Source organism: Mastigoproctus giganteus, chromosome 13 (genome assembly GCF_048544385.1).
Source record: "Mastigoproctus giganteus isolate SK-2022 chromosome 13, ASM4854438v1, whole genome shotgun sequence".
Classification (NCBI taxonomy): Eukaryota; Metazoa; Arthropoda; class Arachnida; order Uropygi; family Thelyphonidae; genus Mastigoproctus; species Mastigoproctus giganteus.
The window spans coordinates 164,373,757-164,389,746 of NC_143587.1; positions in this window are offsets into that span (position 1 = coordinate 164,373,757).

The window sequence follows — 15,990 nt, forward strand, 5'->3', positions numbered from 1 at the left end:
TTACACCGCAATATACACTTCAACATTTTTGGCGACGTTTTGAGCTTACTCTGAACCTCATCTTCAGGCATGCAGAGGATTACAAAGAAAAGAAATAAACTAAAAAGCAGATACAAATGCATATTGATGCATTTGCGTGGTGAACTGAATGGCTAAAGCTGGAAATAGCCCATAATCGTATAGTTAAGCCATCTAGAGATATATCGAAGGAAAGAGAGGGATATCGACAGATACCGAAAACAGTATACCATTTTTTTTTTTTTTTTTTTTAATGCAGGGAAAGTGTGTTACTCTTATTATTTTCTAGTAAAATGGAAAACTGCAAGAACCGTAAACCATGAAAATACTCGCCATGAAAAAAAAAAAAACAATTTGAGGTTGCTAATTTATTCCGTACTCAATGACAAATATTCGCTTTAATTTTTATATTTTGTCGAGTTACGTATTTGCGAAGTAAATTTTGGCCCGCCAAGCAGAATGCATAAAATTGCATCCAGTTGTATTCTTTGAAGTTATCGCTGACGATAAAATTTCGGTGAACTTCACGTACTAAGATTGAAAAGCTTTTCGAGATTGGAGCTGTCTAAGAATGGCGGGTTTTTATGGGAGCTAGCGACTTTTATAATTTAAAGGTTGACAGAGGTAGTAGTAGGGTTTTTGGAGCATTGGCGACTAAGGCGATATTGCTCCATACACTGTCTGTAAATTGCGTCTGTTCTGAGGTCGATTTTTTTATTTTGCTGGACGAAAAACCCGAGTTTCCAGGAGAAGAAATCATGCAACCCTCGCCAGAGAGCGTAACTCAGCCACGTTGTGAAAAAGGCCCATAAAAATTTCCTCGCGTCATCGGCGGGACTCGAACTCAGGTCTTTTCCACCCGGTGTGTGTGCGTGGGGGGGGGGGGGACGACGATTCTACCCACGAGGGCTTTAAAGATGGAAAATGTACACTACCAGACCAGTCATCTAAAAAAAAAAAAAAAAAAAAACCTGTAGATTAAAAAAGTAGCAATCGTGAAAAATAGCAGTGTATTCTTGTAGAATTCTTAAATTTGTGTAATCGGTTGCAACTGGAGCGGAGTTTCCCATATTTTTATACTTAAAATATTTCATAAATTTCACGAAAAAGTGCAAATAAACGCAATTTAACTATGACTACACAATTAAACTGTTTAATCAATTAGTTTAAATTAAATGAATATATATACTTTCATACATTTAGTATGAAAGTATATATATATACTGGAGTTTCCCCCATTAGTCATGATGTTTAGGTAGGTGGTAGAGTCAGAGTGCCCGGCACATGAATGACTGGACCGACCCAGGATATCCCAGCAGAACATCGCCCAAAGCATGACACCATCGCCGCTGGCTTGTTTTCGTCCCACGGTGCATCCAGGCGCTATCACTTCCCCAGGTAAACGAAGCACACGTACCCAGCCGTCCACATGGTGCAACAGGAAACGTGATTCATCGAACCAGACGACCTTCTTTTCCAGTTTCGATGCTCGCGTGCTCATTGTAGGCGCTGTCGCTGGTGAACCGTGATTAGCATGGGCACTTGGAGCGGCCTGCGGCTACACAGCACCATTTTCAGCAGGGTTCGATGTACTGTGTGTTGTGACACATTACTCCCGCCACCAGCATTCCAATTAGCGGCGAGTTGCGCCACAGTCGCCCTTCTACTGCCACGTGCCATCCCGGACAGCCTTCGCTCACCTCGAGCATCGATGAACCATGGTCGTCTAACACCTCGCCGGCGTTTCATGGGTTTTCCCACCTCGGACCACTTTTGGTGGGTACTAACCATGGCTGACCGTGAGCATTCCACCCACTGTGCCGCCGTTTCGGGTATGCTCTGACCCAGTCGTCTGGCCATTACAATTTGGCCTTTGTTAAACTCGCTTAAGTCTGTTGCCTTTCCCACCTGAAGAACAAAAGTAACACTGATTAACGGAGCTCAGTATCAGGTGTTTTTTATACCGTGTCCCGACCCGCGCCCGTGCCATAGTTTACCTGCAGTTGCTTCGATTTACATAACAACTCGCTGGTCGTAATTGGTTAATTGACATAAAACAATTTACATTTAACTTTTTTGATTTCTACATTTAACTGATGCAGAAATGAATTCGGTTATTCACCATTGACACATTTTGTAATTGTTTTAACCGTAAGCTCTGTTGTATCCTACACTTCACAAACCAAAATTCTTTAAAATCCTGATTCAGCAGCCGAATTTATCTTTCACAATCTATGCAAAAGAGATGATATTTTCCATCTCCTAGTCATACAGGCCACCAAGATTTAAACTGCAGTGATAATACAGCGGACTTAATGCTCAACGCAGAAAATATTTGCATATGTAACGAGTTGTCTGGTATTACACTTCTTTCAAACAAATGGCCTCACCAAAATTTAATCAAATCCTCAGCCTTTAATAGTTGTGAAGTAGTTTGTTCTAAATGAGCTACCGTATGAGCTTCAGTATACAAAATCAATGCTTCAAAGTTGTAATACTGTAGAGCTGAAGCTATCACTTTTATCTGAGCGTTGTCACTAGAAACGCCTCCTTTTGATGAGGTACCAGTTAATCCTGGAACAGGCTGTCTTAAAGGTGTCTGAACTTTTAAACAAATGGCCAACTCACCTTTTGCGAGGTGATCTGTTTGAAAGTGGTGCTTTTGCAGGGCAACTCGTTGCAAAGGCAAGTTTGTTCTGCTGTGACAATGAATTAAGTCTATTGCATATATCTATGCAGTTTAAACTCTGATGGCTGCAAATACAGTTGAATAGGCAAGGTACTTCTGCAAACCTCTTATAAAATCTCTAAAGCCATATATCTTTACCTATATTATAACCTTGAATTTCTCATTTCTCTTTCCAACTCTTATACACTAAACTTCGTAACTCAGAGCAAACAGCTCTTGCACGTGACAGCTATGTGGCTGGTCATACAGCGATTGCATGAGCTGGCGACAGGTTTTGGCATAACTTTAGAACAGCTGAGAGCGAAGGGCGAGAAAATGCCCGCCACTGGCATGATTAGAAAAATGTGTGCTTGATGAAATCTGTGGTTAATCTCTTTTATTGTTTGTGCTCGTCAGTAAGTCGCGTTTAAATGACTTACTGACGCGCATGCACAAACGACAGGTTTAATTCAACACAACCAACATTTTTGCCGCCATTACAACTAAATAAAAATAAATTTTCCGTTTATACTCCAGAACGACCGATGGTCAGAGGAGTTCAAGATAAAGACAGAGTATTTAGCAGTCCATTGTATTTAGCGGTCACGGAGGTTTGAATTACGATCACTCAGAGCACGTGTACTTGTATACTCTCACGTCTGATCATCTGTGCTACTCAAGTATCAAAAAACAACAGACGGCTCAAGGTCACTCACTTAGCTTCCCACTGCGCAATGGAAGAGAGGACCTATTGAGTGATCTTCAGCCACCTCTTGGTGATGGCAACAAAAATTAAATTTGACTTTGTTATTACGTGCGACAAATTGATTAGATTTCTCCACAGTACGTTAATAACCATCATTAACAAAGACTACACACACTTCTTTATAGGCGATTCCCAAAGAAGGCGACTTTTTTTTTTATCCGTCAATGAAAAAAAATTTTTTTCCTCTGAAGCATATTCGCTGATATTCTGTTTGATAGTATATTAGGCATGCACTCACGCATTTAAAGGTATTGTTACAGCAACAAACATTTTTTTTGTTTACATTTATATTGAAATATTGCATATTTTAAATGACAATGTGCTTCACTGAAACTGCTTAACTACTAGGTATATCTCTCTAAAATCTGCACCTCTCAATCCCCTGACGGTGCTCTATTTTAGAGTGTACTGCTGTTGATTATTTTGCTTTATAACCATCTTTATAAGGCCTCAAGACGAGGTTCATCAAACTTCGTAACTTCATAAACAGCTTAATTGATTTAATCGCTCTTAAACTATGTGAAAGTAACAGTGCTTATTACTCATCAACGATGCTTTAAATTCATACTGAAGTAGCAACATTTCAATAAATATCTTAAATCAATATCAAGTGGTATACGACTTGTGATATTTTAATTACAGTATTACTAGTATTCGTAGTGGCAATGATGCAAGAAAGCAACCTTATAAAGCATAAGCAAAAAAAAAAAAAAAAAAGCTTCCTGCATCATCTGTTCATCCTTGAATTTATTCAAACTACCCACTTCCACAACTATAGACGAAAGTTTATGTCAACAATCAATCACTCGCTGGCTGAAAGCAAACTTCCGCACCATCTTTACTTAATTCATCCTGCAACCATCTTTCCTTAATCCATCCTACAACCATCTTTCTTTAATTTGAATTTATGCCCCCTCGTATGCGTAATCTGAGCAAGAGGAAGAATGCTATCAGCAACGAGCTTGCTCAATCCATTCAAAGTTTAAACAGTTCCATTAAACTGTAGAGTGTGTTTAGTGTCAAACAGCACCAGAGGTTCCCCCATCTCTGCCTAGTATACATTGTGGGTGCGAAACAGAACACTGTGAATACCAGAGGTTCAAAAGTGTATGGATTTTGTATGTGTAGAGTCGTGTATCGTTGTTCATCTGGTCATTTAGCCGTTGGGTCCCTAATGGGGCCCAACGTTGCCCACACTCTGCCCCGTGGAGTCAGACCAGGTACACCAGTATTATAGTTATTTACTCTGGCAGGTCCTGCCACCTAATTTCCTGAGATTTCAGTGGCAAGGACCTATAAAAAAGGGGGGGGGGAGGGGAGAAGAAATAGGGTTAGCCGAGGTAATTAAAAATTGTGTTAAGTTTTTGAGTGTAGGGTACGATTCTAGGGGTTGGTCTGAACACTAGTCATATAAATTTTTAAGAGCGAGCAGGGGGGAAGACTGAAGGCTGGAGGGGGAAACAGACAGAAATATGGGGTCAATAGAGAAGGCGACCGCAAGGTGTCAGTGGGGCAGGCCCATCCCCAACAGAGGGGAAGCAGGGATCAGCGGAGGCAGGAGACAAAGAGACCGTCAGCTCCCCCCCCCACTGGGAGGAAAGGGGAAGAAAGGACCATGCAAGGGAGCATGGTTTTAAGAGCCAAGATGGCCTTGAACATCAAAGCTGTGGCAAGTCTTCTTAGGAGTTCCTGTTCAGTGAGTCCGGTCCGGTCCGGTCTAAGAAATGTCACTCATGGGAATGGTGTCCCATCTTCCAGTTTGTCCTAGTTATGGTCTGAGTCTGGTAGCACTTGGAATGCCTGTCCTGTCCAATTGTCACTTAAAATGTAGAGAGTCCGTTCAGTGAGTCTTGTCCGGTTTTGGTGGTCACTTTTGGGACTGGGTTTTGGTGGTCACTTCTTTGTGGTGATGATGATGTAGTGATTGGTTGGTTTACATTTTTGTTGTTCCAGTCTGCTTCTTCCAGGGTGTGTGATTTCCTTGTGGAAGATTGACCAGGGCTTGAGGTTATATCTAAGGTGGATCCAGTAGGTTAGGATCAGCAGGTGGCGGAAGTGTCCGGTGTCTAGCAAACATCTTTTGGACAAATTCAGAAAAGGCTCTGTAGGTGATTTCATCCTCCAGTAGGTAATGCTCCTGATTTGTAAGTATAAAATGAAGTTGGGTGACAAGAAAACCACGGAGATCTTCGAACAACTCGCACTCGTATATAAAATGGTGCCAGGACTCCAGGGAGCCGCAGGCACACCTTGGGTCATCAATAATTTCCAGTAGATTTAGTTTGCATTGGATTGCTCTGTGCCTTGTGAGGAGATAGGTTGTATATAAGCCTGGGGAGAACCAGGATGGACACTGTGGATATGAAGTTTGTACACTTGGCAGGAACTTTCGTGTAATTTCTCCCTTTGTGGAGAAATTACACGAAAGTTGGCCAGCGTTGTTGCCAGATGGTAGTCTCCTTTTCTCCATGGAACAGTTATTGGCAGGTTCTGTGGTAAAGTTCATGAATGTAGTGCTCGTTCCATGGTTCAGATGGTAGAGCATGCCCACATGGGCAACCTCCAGGTCTAGGGGTAGAGCCCCAGCAACCACCTGAAGTGCATGAATTGACACCATGTTACAGGCACGTGTTATGGTCAAAAGGATCGGTCTTTGGATTATGTCCAGTCTTCTCCGGTTCACTGCTGTTGAGGATTTACGGCAACAGGCACCTGATGCGTATGTGATGATCGGAATGAAGACTGCCTTGTAGAAGAGCGTAAGGGTGCGCCTCCTCAATCTCCAGTCTCGGCGACTGACCCTGGCAACCATTGCTGTGTACTTCTTTTTTTATTTTTGCATGGATGTTGTTGAGATGAGGACAAATGATAAATTTCTATCCAGGATGACGCCTAGGTATTTTAACTCAGTTTTCAGCCTGATCGTCCTGTCATAAATTTTTATTTGTAATGGTCTTGTTGGAGTTAGATAGCCTTTTAATAATATGAACTGGGTTGTGGTCAGAGAGATGGTTAATTTGTGCTTCTCAGCCCATCAGGAGGATTCCTAGAGTCCTTTTAGCGAGGTTCTCTTATCTGAGCCCTGGAGTTGGCCGCGAGGATTAAAGTGAGATCATCCTCATAGGCCTGCGAATGGACGTTTCCAAGGTCTAAACGAAGAAATTCGTCGAGGACGTAATTCCACAAAAGTGGACCAAGAACAGAGTCCTGCGGACATCCACGATAAATTTGACGTTCCAACCTGCAGTAGGGGGCCTGTACTGTGATTTTTCGTTTATTCAGATAGTTCCGGAGGCAGGCGAAGAGGTTGCCTGGCAGGTTTTCTTCTCTCAGTCGTGCGAGGATGCTCGGCCACCATAAGATGTCGAACGCCCCCGCGAAATCTACCGAGGTGACCAAAAGGTATTTCTTATCACAGTTTTCGGCCAGACCCGGGATATTCTCCAATGTGTGGAAGGTGGATTTCCCCGGCTTTAAACCGAATTAGTTTGGTGCATGGGACTGTGCCTGGATGTAGTGTGTCTCAATTCTTTCTCTAAGCATCTGTTTTATCACCTTGCTCAAGACAGAGAGGAGTGCAATTGGACGATAGGAGTTTGGTAGGTATTGCGGCTTGGATGGGTTTTTTAATATGAGCTTAATGCTGGCCACGTTCCAGTTCGTTGGGAAGCAGCCACAGCGGAGGCAGTGGCTATATAGATTCAGAAGAAGGTTTGGGGTGTACTCTGCCACCTTTTTGACAATTTCTGGCTCTATCATGTCTATCCCCCGGTGTTCTTCTGTTTCTGATTTTGTTGACTGCAGTTTGAAGTTATAGGAGAGTGAATGGTTCCTCTGTCTGGTCAGATTGATAGGTGCCGTTGGCATTGCTAAGCAGCTGTTGTTCCAAGGTGTCGTGGCCATCTAGGGTTTGGAAGGTGGCGTTCAGGATATTGTTTAGGGATTCCTGCCAGTTTTTGGTCATATTTCCCGGGGGGGGGGGGTTGTAGATGTCACTTCCCCTCTGGGTAGCTTGTTGGTTGTAATCCAGTATATGATACCCTATGGGTCAGTGTTTCCCACTGTGGAAATCAGGTGCTCCCAGCACAGCTTTTTCCGCTGCCTGATCATTGCAGTAAGTAAAGTGTAAAGTGTAAAGTGTGTTTGGGGTCAAACGGCACCAGGGGTTTACATTGTCGTGTGATACAGTACGCTGTAAAGGCCAGAGATTTAAAAGTGTATGGATATTGTACATGATTAGTGTTGTGTACCGTTGTTCTTCTGGCCATTTAGCCGCCAGGCCTCTGCTGAGGCCAGACGTTGCCCACACTTTGCCCCGTGGAGGCAGACCAGGTACACCAATATTTTAAATAAGTACTCTGGCAGGTCCTGCCACCTAGTTTCCTGAGATTTCAGTGGATAGGACCTAAAAAAAAGTAAAAAAAAAAAAAAAAAATAAATGAAATAAAAAAAAAAAAAATTTGAGAGGTTATCGCGTGGTGGTTGTGCTAGAATTGTGAGGCCGAAAATTGTGGGCGAATCAAATTTGGCTGTAATTAAGTTTGGATGTGTGGGGCTTTCGCTTGCATGCAGGTAGAGTGGGAGGGAGACTGAAGGCTGGGGAGGGCGACAGACAGAAGAATGGAGTCTGCAGGAAGGGTGACTCCAAGATTTGGTGGGGCATGCCCATGCCCCACCAGAAGGGAAAGTGTGGGTGGCAAGGAGGGAAGGAGACAGAGGGACCATCACCTCCCCCCCGGCCAGGGAAAGGGAAGAAAAGTGGACCAGGCAAGGGCGCCAGGTCAGATCGCCAATAAGGCTAGTGTGCAGAGAGGCTCTGCAGTTTCTTCAGTCGGTGGAATGTCATTTTTGGGACATTGTCCCATCCGAGGTTTACAAAGTCCAGTTTATTTTGTAGCCATTCATTGGTTAAGATCCCATCCGAGGTTATTTAGTCCAGTCAGCTTGGATGCGCATTTGCGATTTCACTGATGTCACTGACCAGAAGAATGGAAAAACGCCAATGTAAAGCTGATCATAAAAAATCCATCTAAACCGCTCCAACAATCAGAGTCATATCGACCCATTGCTCTTTTATCCATGGTCGAACGTCTACTGCTAATACGGCTCCAAGACCATTACACCAAAGCCGGGCTCCAGTCCAACTTCCAGTTTGGATTTCGACTGGGGAATTGCACAGAAGACACACTGCAAAGGATCATCTCTGCTGTCTCAACTTCTACCTTCCAATACTACCTACTAATAGCAATAGATTTCGCTGGAGCCTTCGACAGGCTCTGGTGGGCAAGTATTTTTCGCAGACTTAGGCAAGTAAATATTCCATTAAATTTATACAAATGCATCCAAAAGTACTTATCAAATTGGAAAATTACAATCTCCTCAACGTACCGAAGAATCACCGGGTCTCTCTACAGAGATTGCCCCAGGGTTCAGTCCTTGGTCCTTTTTTTGTCGAACATTGTCCTGGATGAGCTCCTAGGTCCTGTAGCTATAAAAGCCTTTGCTGATGATGTCACCATCTCCATTAAGGCTGATAGCAGAGCTTCTCTGGAAGCCAGAGGAAACCAGGACTTCAAATCCTGAAGAACTGGGCAGCCCTACACAAGCTAAGACTATCACCCCAAAAGACACAATACATTCTCCTGAAGGAATCACTACAGCCTACTAGAAACCCCACTATCAAACTTCAAGGCCAAACCATCAAGCTAGTTTCCACGATAAAATTACTGGGAAGAGTACTTGACCTTAAGCTCACTTTCTCTCCGCATCTTGCACACCTCCACGCGAAAGTGAGAAACTACACTGCTCTCATTGCACGGGTGAGTTGTCGTGATCGGGAGTTGAATCGACGCACCTTTAAAGTTCTATACAAATCAATCATCCTTCCCTTCATAACGTATGGATCTGGGGTCTACTTTCGCCAGCAACTCAATACAACAACAAACGTAACCTGGTAATCATACAGCGCAACATCTTTCTTACAAGGGAATGCTGCACAGTTAGTATCCAGGATCCTGAGCTGGATGTCATCATTCTTCTCTCTCTCTCTCTCTCTAAGGGTAATTCAGAAAATTTTTTTTGGCTGGTGCAGCATAAGCCTCAAGCTTCCTTGCACCATATGGCTAATAATAATAATAATAATAATAATAATAATAATAATAATACAATTAAATACAATGCAATACAAATTTATTTATCATTTTAATTTGTTTACAATACAAGTTACAATACAACATTTGTTTACAATAATAATAATAATAAGTTATAATACAACATTTGTTTACAATAATAATAAAAAAAAAATAATAATAATCTTCAGGTTCGAAGGGGCCTCCACTACTGTCTATCCAGGGACACACCAGCAACAATCCTTGGACAATCAATAACCTGAAAGAAATCAGGCAGGATTGGGGCCCAAGCCGCAATCCTGAACACCTGTAGGATAGTCAGAGAGTTCCTCGACCAGAAGTAACTTCAGACATAACAAAAAAATGAGAAAGAGTGTAGCCTGTGCGAACGTACATTTTTGCCGCTAATGGAACAGAGAAGTTTTTTCTGATTTATTTTACTGTTTTATTAGCTTAAATTGGCATATTAACTTATTTTCTAGTAGCTTTATATTCCTATTTACGATACATAGATTAAAGTAACTTAGATAGAGATTTTGTAGGTATTACTTAGTATCGGAAAGGGTATCAAATCCACGTGTTTACCGTTCGTAAATAGCCGCCATTGCTACCCGATACAAAATATCTCGAAATAGATAGCATAAGCTTAATATAGTATAGTATAGCACATAATATTATATTAGTATAGTACAATTAATCAGATAATTAATCTTGTTGAACTTCATTGTCAATTAAATTGTACTTTTAACTATACATATAACGACTTGGGTTACGTCACATAAATAATTAGTAAAAAATAAATAATTAATACTTAACTTGATACGGAAGTTATATAAAGGGATTTCGTAGATAACACTCGATACTGAAACATAAATATAGCATTAGTAGAGGCATTTGATGCAAGAAAGCAAGCCTATGCAGCATCAGCCAAAAAAAAAATAAATAAATAAAAAATAACCACTTCCACTTCACCCCTCTGTTCGTTCGAAATACCTGTCCAGCTGAGCCTTAAATATAGCGTTATAGCGTTATAATTTTTGGGATATAAGTTTAGGGTTTTAATTTTGTATTGAAATTGAAATTTTATTGAAATTAAATCGAAATCATGACTCAGACCAGAGCAGCAAAGCAAAAGGCTCAAGCTAATGGGAGTGCTGTGGCTCAGGGGAGAACTGAGGGGGGGAATTGCCCTCTGAATCACAGCCTATTAAAATGCACTACTTGATGTTTGTGGAGCAGTCGGGTACGGGACATGATACTGCCATGGGGGATGTCTTTGTGTGTGCGCGATGCAAGGAGTGCAAGGAAATCAGGAGACAACTCAGCATTGTTATGGGCCTATATGAGAGCTTGAAGGACAGGGTGGATGCCCTCGAAGAAACTAAATTGAGGAGCCCATCAAGCTCTCAGCTGCCCACACCAATGCCAGAGCTTGCACTTGGTCATCACGCAACACAGAGGCAGCCCCCAAGGCAGAATGCGCTGGTCCCAAAGGAACTAGTAGTTGTTGGTGACTCTATTGTCAGGGAAACGGGAAACATGTTTGGAAAAAGGATAGGTGGAACAGGACCAGGGTATGTCTGCCAGGGGCAAAGGTTGATGACGTTGTAGAGCGGATATCATCTTTTAAGGGCACAAAAGGTGATATAGTTGTACATGTTGGAACAAATGATATTAAGAGTAGGAGACCGGCGGAATTACTTAACAAGTACAGGTCACTGTTGAAAAAAAGCCGTGAATTAGGGTTGAATTTGAAAGTGTCTACAATTCTGCCCAGACAAGATAGGAGGGAGTATAGGATGAGAGCCTTGTCGATCAATTCGGCCCTGGAAAGATTGTTCAAGGCTCAAGGGGTAGAATTTTTTTCAGCCTGGTCTGTACTTGTTAACAGGAGAGACTGCTTCTACAGGGATGGGATACACTTAAATAGAAAGGGTGCAAGAATGTTTGCCGATGCTATCGAGGCAGTGTTAGGTGTGTCGGAAAACTGCTAGATTGGGGAGATACAAGGACTAATAGATTAACAGTAGCCACTGGCAGAGGTGAAAGTGATTCTTGCACTGCTTCTATTGGAATGAGCCGCAGCCTGGAAAATAAGATGCAGGATATTTCAGGACTGCTGGGAGTCATTGGGATCCAAATAAACACATAGGTTGTGTTAGGGTAGCTAAGAAAAAGAACAGATGCATGTATACTTGTGTGTACACCAATGCTGGAGTTTAGTAAATAAATTTGAGGTATTACTCAAAACATCAAAGGCAGATATTGTGGAGATTTCAGAGACGTGGGGTCACACAAATATAAGGAATACAGAACTGGAATTTGGGGAGTGGGGAGTACAATGTCTACAGAAAGGATAGACAGGATAGGAAGGGAGGAGGGGTTATGTTATTAGTTAAGTTATGTTATTATTTATGTTATTTTGTTAGTTATGTTATTAGTTAAGAAATACATAAAATACAAGGAAGTGAAGCCAGTCGACATTGCTGGATAGTGCAGTGTCGAGTCAGTTTGGTGTGACATAAGCATTGGGAGATCAAAATTGAGAGTAGGAGTGTGCTATAGGCCTAATGACTCTGATGAGTATAATCAGAAACTGTACAGGGAAAGAGAGTGCGCCAGAAAATCAGAGAGTCTTATAATGGGGGATTTTAATTTCCCAGATAATGACTGGAATTTCGGGGCTGGTCACTCACACACTAGCAAGGCTTTTGTGGATTTATTGGATGATTGCTTTCTACATCAGCATGTTCGGGAGGCAACTAGAGGGAGTAATACTCTTGATTTGATTATCAGTAGTGATTCTTCATGCATTAAGAATCTGCAGGTAAATGAAACACAAGGTGGCAGTGATCACAGTGTGCTGAAGTGGGATTTACTCAAAGAGGTAACTACCATCAAGGGTAAAGGGAAGTGTTTTTTGGTATGGTAAAGGTGACTACGGTGGTCTGAGACAGTATTTAAATTCTATAGTGGGACTAACTGATGATGTTACCAACAGCAAATTCAAAATGGGAAGCATTCAATGAACTTATCTTGGAAGCGACTAGGCTTTACATACCAACTAAGAAATATTGTTCAAGGTTTAGGCCTAAATGGATGTCAGATGAACTAATGAAACATATAGCAGAGAAGAAAAATGCATGGGATACATACAAATTAACAAGTGACACAGAAGCCTATGATAGATTCAAGTTGATCTGTAACCAAGTTACAAAGGAGGTTAGGCAGGCGAAGGCAGATTACGAAAAATCTTTGTCAAGGGATGCAAAGAAAAACAGCAAACAGTTCTTTACTTATGTAAACTCTAGAAGGAAGGGGATGAATCAGATTCGTCCACTTGATATCGATGGGTCAACTGTTGATGATCCTGCTCAGGTTGCTAACAAACTGAATGAATATTTTGCATCGACATTCACACATGAGGAGTTATTTAGCGAGGGGAATGCCAGAGGTGTATTCAACTCTGTCAGTAAGCTAGAGAATCTTGTAATAACTGAGAGTAAAGTGGACGAGAAATTGTTGAAGATAAATACAAGAAAGGCACCTGGGGTGGATGGGATCTATCCAGTTATATTAAAGGAGGCAGCAAAGGAAGTAAGCAAACCCTTAGCCATACTTATGAGAGCTTCCTTGTGCTCAGGGGAAGTACCCATGGACTGGAGATGTGCAAATGTGACCCCAATTTACAAAGGAGGATCAAAGGGCGACACAAGTAATTATAGACCTGTTAGTTTAACTTCTGTTCGAGGAAAATTAATGGAGGCACTGGTTAAAGAAGCACTGCAGGATCTTCTAGACAAGACTTCAGTTATAGCTCGGACACAGCATGGTTTTGTTAAGGGGAAGTCTTGCCTGACCAATTTGATTGGATACTATGATGCAGTCACAAAAGAACTGGATGCAGGGAATAACTTTGATATTATATAGTTGGATCTTAGAAAGGCTTTTGATACTGTTGCACATGGAAGACTGCTGCACAAATCGGAGCAGTGTGGCATTGGAGGCAAATTGCTGCTATGGATAAAGGGGTGGTTGAGGGGGAGAAGACAGAGAGTGGTAATCAATGGACACTGCTCATTGTGGACTAATGTTATTAGTGGAGTCCCACAGGGTTCAATGTTGGGTCCATTATTGTTTTCTGTATTTATAAATGATATTGATGATAGTATATCAAGCTTAATGTCCAAATTTGCAGACGAAACGAAGTTGGCAGGGTTGTCAAGGACACTAAAGACAGTATGCTGCTGCAACAGGGTCTGGAAAGGTTGAGCAGATGGGCTGAGAGGTGGCAAATGAAGTTTAACAATGAGAAATGTAAAGTACTACATAAGGGAAACAGCAACCCCAGAGTAACAACTCTGTGGTACTACATTGACAGTGGTAGAGAATGAAAGGGACCCGAGGTGATTGTGCAGGGAGATATGAAGTTTTCTGAGCAGTGCAGACGGGCTGCAAGAGTAGCTCATGGTGTATTGTCGATGATATATAGAAATCTTTCTAGCAGGGATAAGGAGGTGATTATTCCCTTGTATAAGGCAATGGTCAGGCCACACCTTGAGTACTGTATACAGGTCTGGAGGCCTCATTTCAAGTAGTACAGAGAAGGGCAACAAAGGGGTGTTCTTACGAAGAAAGGCTTAAGTTTTCAAATTACAGTGTCTGGGGACTAGGCACCAGCGAGGTGATTTGATAGAGGTGTATAACGCCTTGAATGGTTTGAGCATGTTCAATGCTGATGGGATTCTTCCTCTGGCTCAGAATAATCACCTGAGAGGGCATAAATTCAAATTGAGAAAAGACAGATGTAGGATAGACGTGAGGAAATTTGCCTTTAGCCAGCGGGTGGTTGGTTGGTTGGTGGAACAGACTTCCATCCCTTGCCGTGGAAGTTGATAGCCTAAATAAGTTTAAGGCTCAGCTGGACCGGTATTTCGAACGAACAGAGGGGTGAAGTGGAAGTGGTTATTTTTTATTTATTTATTTATTTTTTTTTTTGGCTGATGCTGCATAAGTTTGCTTTCTTGCATCAAATGCCTCTACTAATGCTAATGCTAATCCACAACTACTGGTAAAAGAAGCTCACCTGCACGCACACACACACACAAGCACCTAGCAGAGCAGTCCATTCGAATGATAACGGAACCGGAGACAATCCCGAAGTTTCTCACTGAAGGAGTCACATATCTGAAGCCTAAAGTTGAAGATACAAGAAACCCTGCGAAATTGAGGCCAATCACATGCCTCCCAACGATGTACAAGATCCTGACCAGCTGCACAACTAAGAAGATATCAGACCACTTAGAGAGTAAGAGCATATTGGCTGAACAGCAGAAAGGATGCAAGCGGAGGAGCAAAGGATGCAAGGAGTAATTTACCATAGATGCCGCAGTTATAGAGCAAGCCTTCAAGAAGCACTGCAACCTATACACGGCCTACATCGATTACAGGCAAGGCTTTCGACTCCGTACCTCATAGCTCGCTAATAGAGACCCTGAAGATTTACAAGGTCAATCCGATAGTGACAAACATCCTGGGAGCAACAATGGCGAAATGGAGTACCACCATTAAGGTCGAGAACATCACAACCAGGCCAATCCCCATTAGAAGAGGAATCTTTCAGGGAGATGCTCTGAGCCCAGTATGGTTCTGTCTAGGACTCAACCCGCTATCCACCATGCTCAACGGCAACAAGTATGGATATAACCTCAAAGAAGGAAGAAAGAACCTGTAGACCCTCACCCACGTGATGTACGTGGATGACGTCAAGCTCTACGTGGAGTTGTTTCTCGGTTGCATACTGCGTGGCAACCGAGAAACAACTCCAGCAACGACTCCGGATCACCGAAGAATTCAGCAAGGATGGAATTTGGTCTAGAAAAATGCGAGACCTACACACTGCACCAGGGAAAATTAGTTGGCCGAAACTACCAGCTGCTGACTGGTAAAGAGATCGAAGCTATGACAGAAGGAGAGACCTACAAATACCTAGGGATGATGCAGGCTAAGCAGTTAGAACACAAGGAAATCAACAAGTTGCTGACCGAAAAATATCATCAGAGACTCAGCAGCCTGCTGAAAGCAAAATTGAAAGGAGGGAACACAGTTAAAGCCATAAACACCTATGCAGCTCCAGTACTAACGTACAGTACACATTCGGGATCATAGACTGGACTAACACCGAGCTAGAAGATATCATGCGAAAGACAAGGACAGTGATGACCAAGAGTCACCAACACCACCCAAAGTCAGCAGTGGAGAGAATAACAATACCTCGGAAAGAGGGAGGAAATGGCCCGATAGACCTGATAAAACAACAGAAAACAGTTAGTTAACCTGAAGGATTACTTCGAGAACAGCACAGCACAGCTCCACACACCCCACCAGGCCACAAGGAAGATGGATAAGTG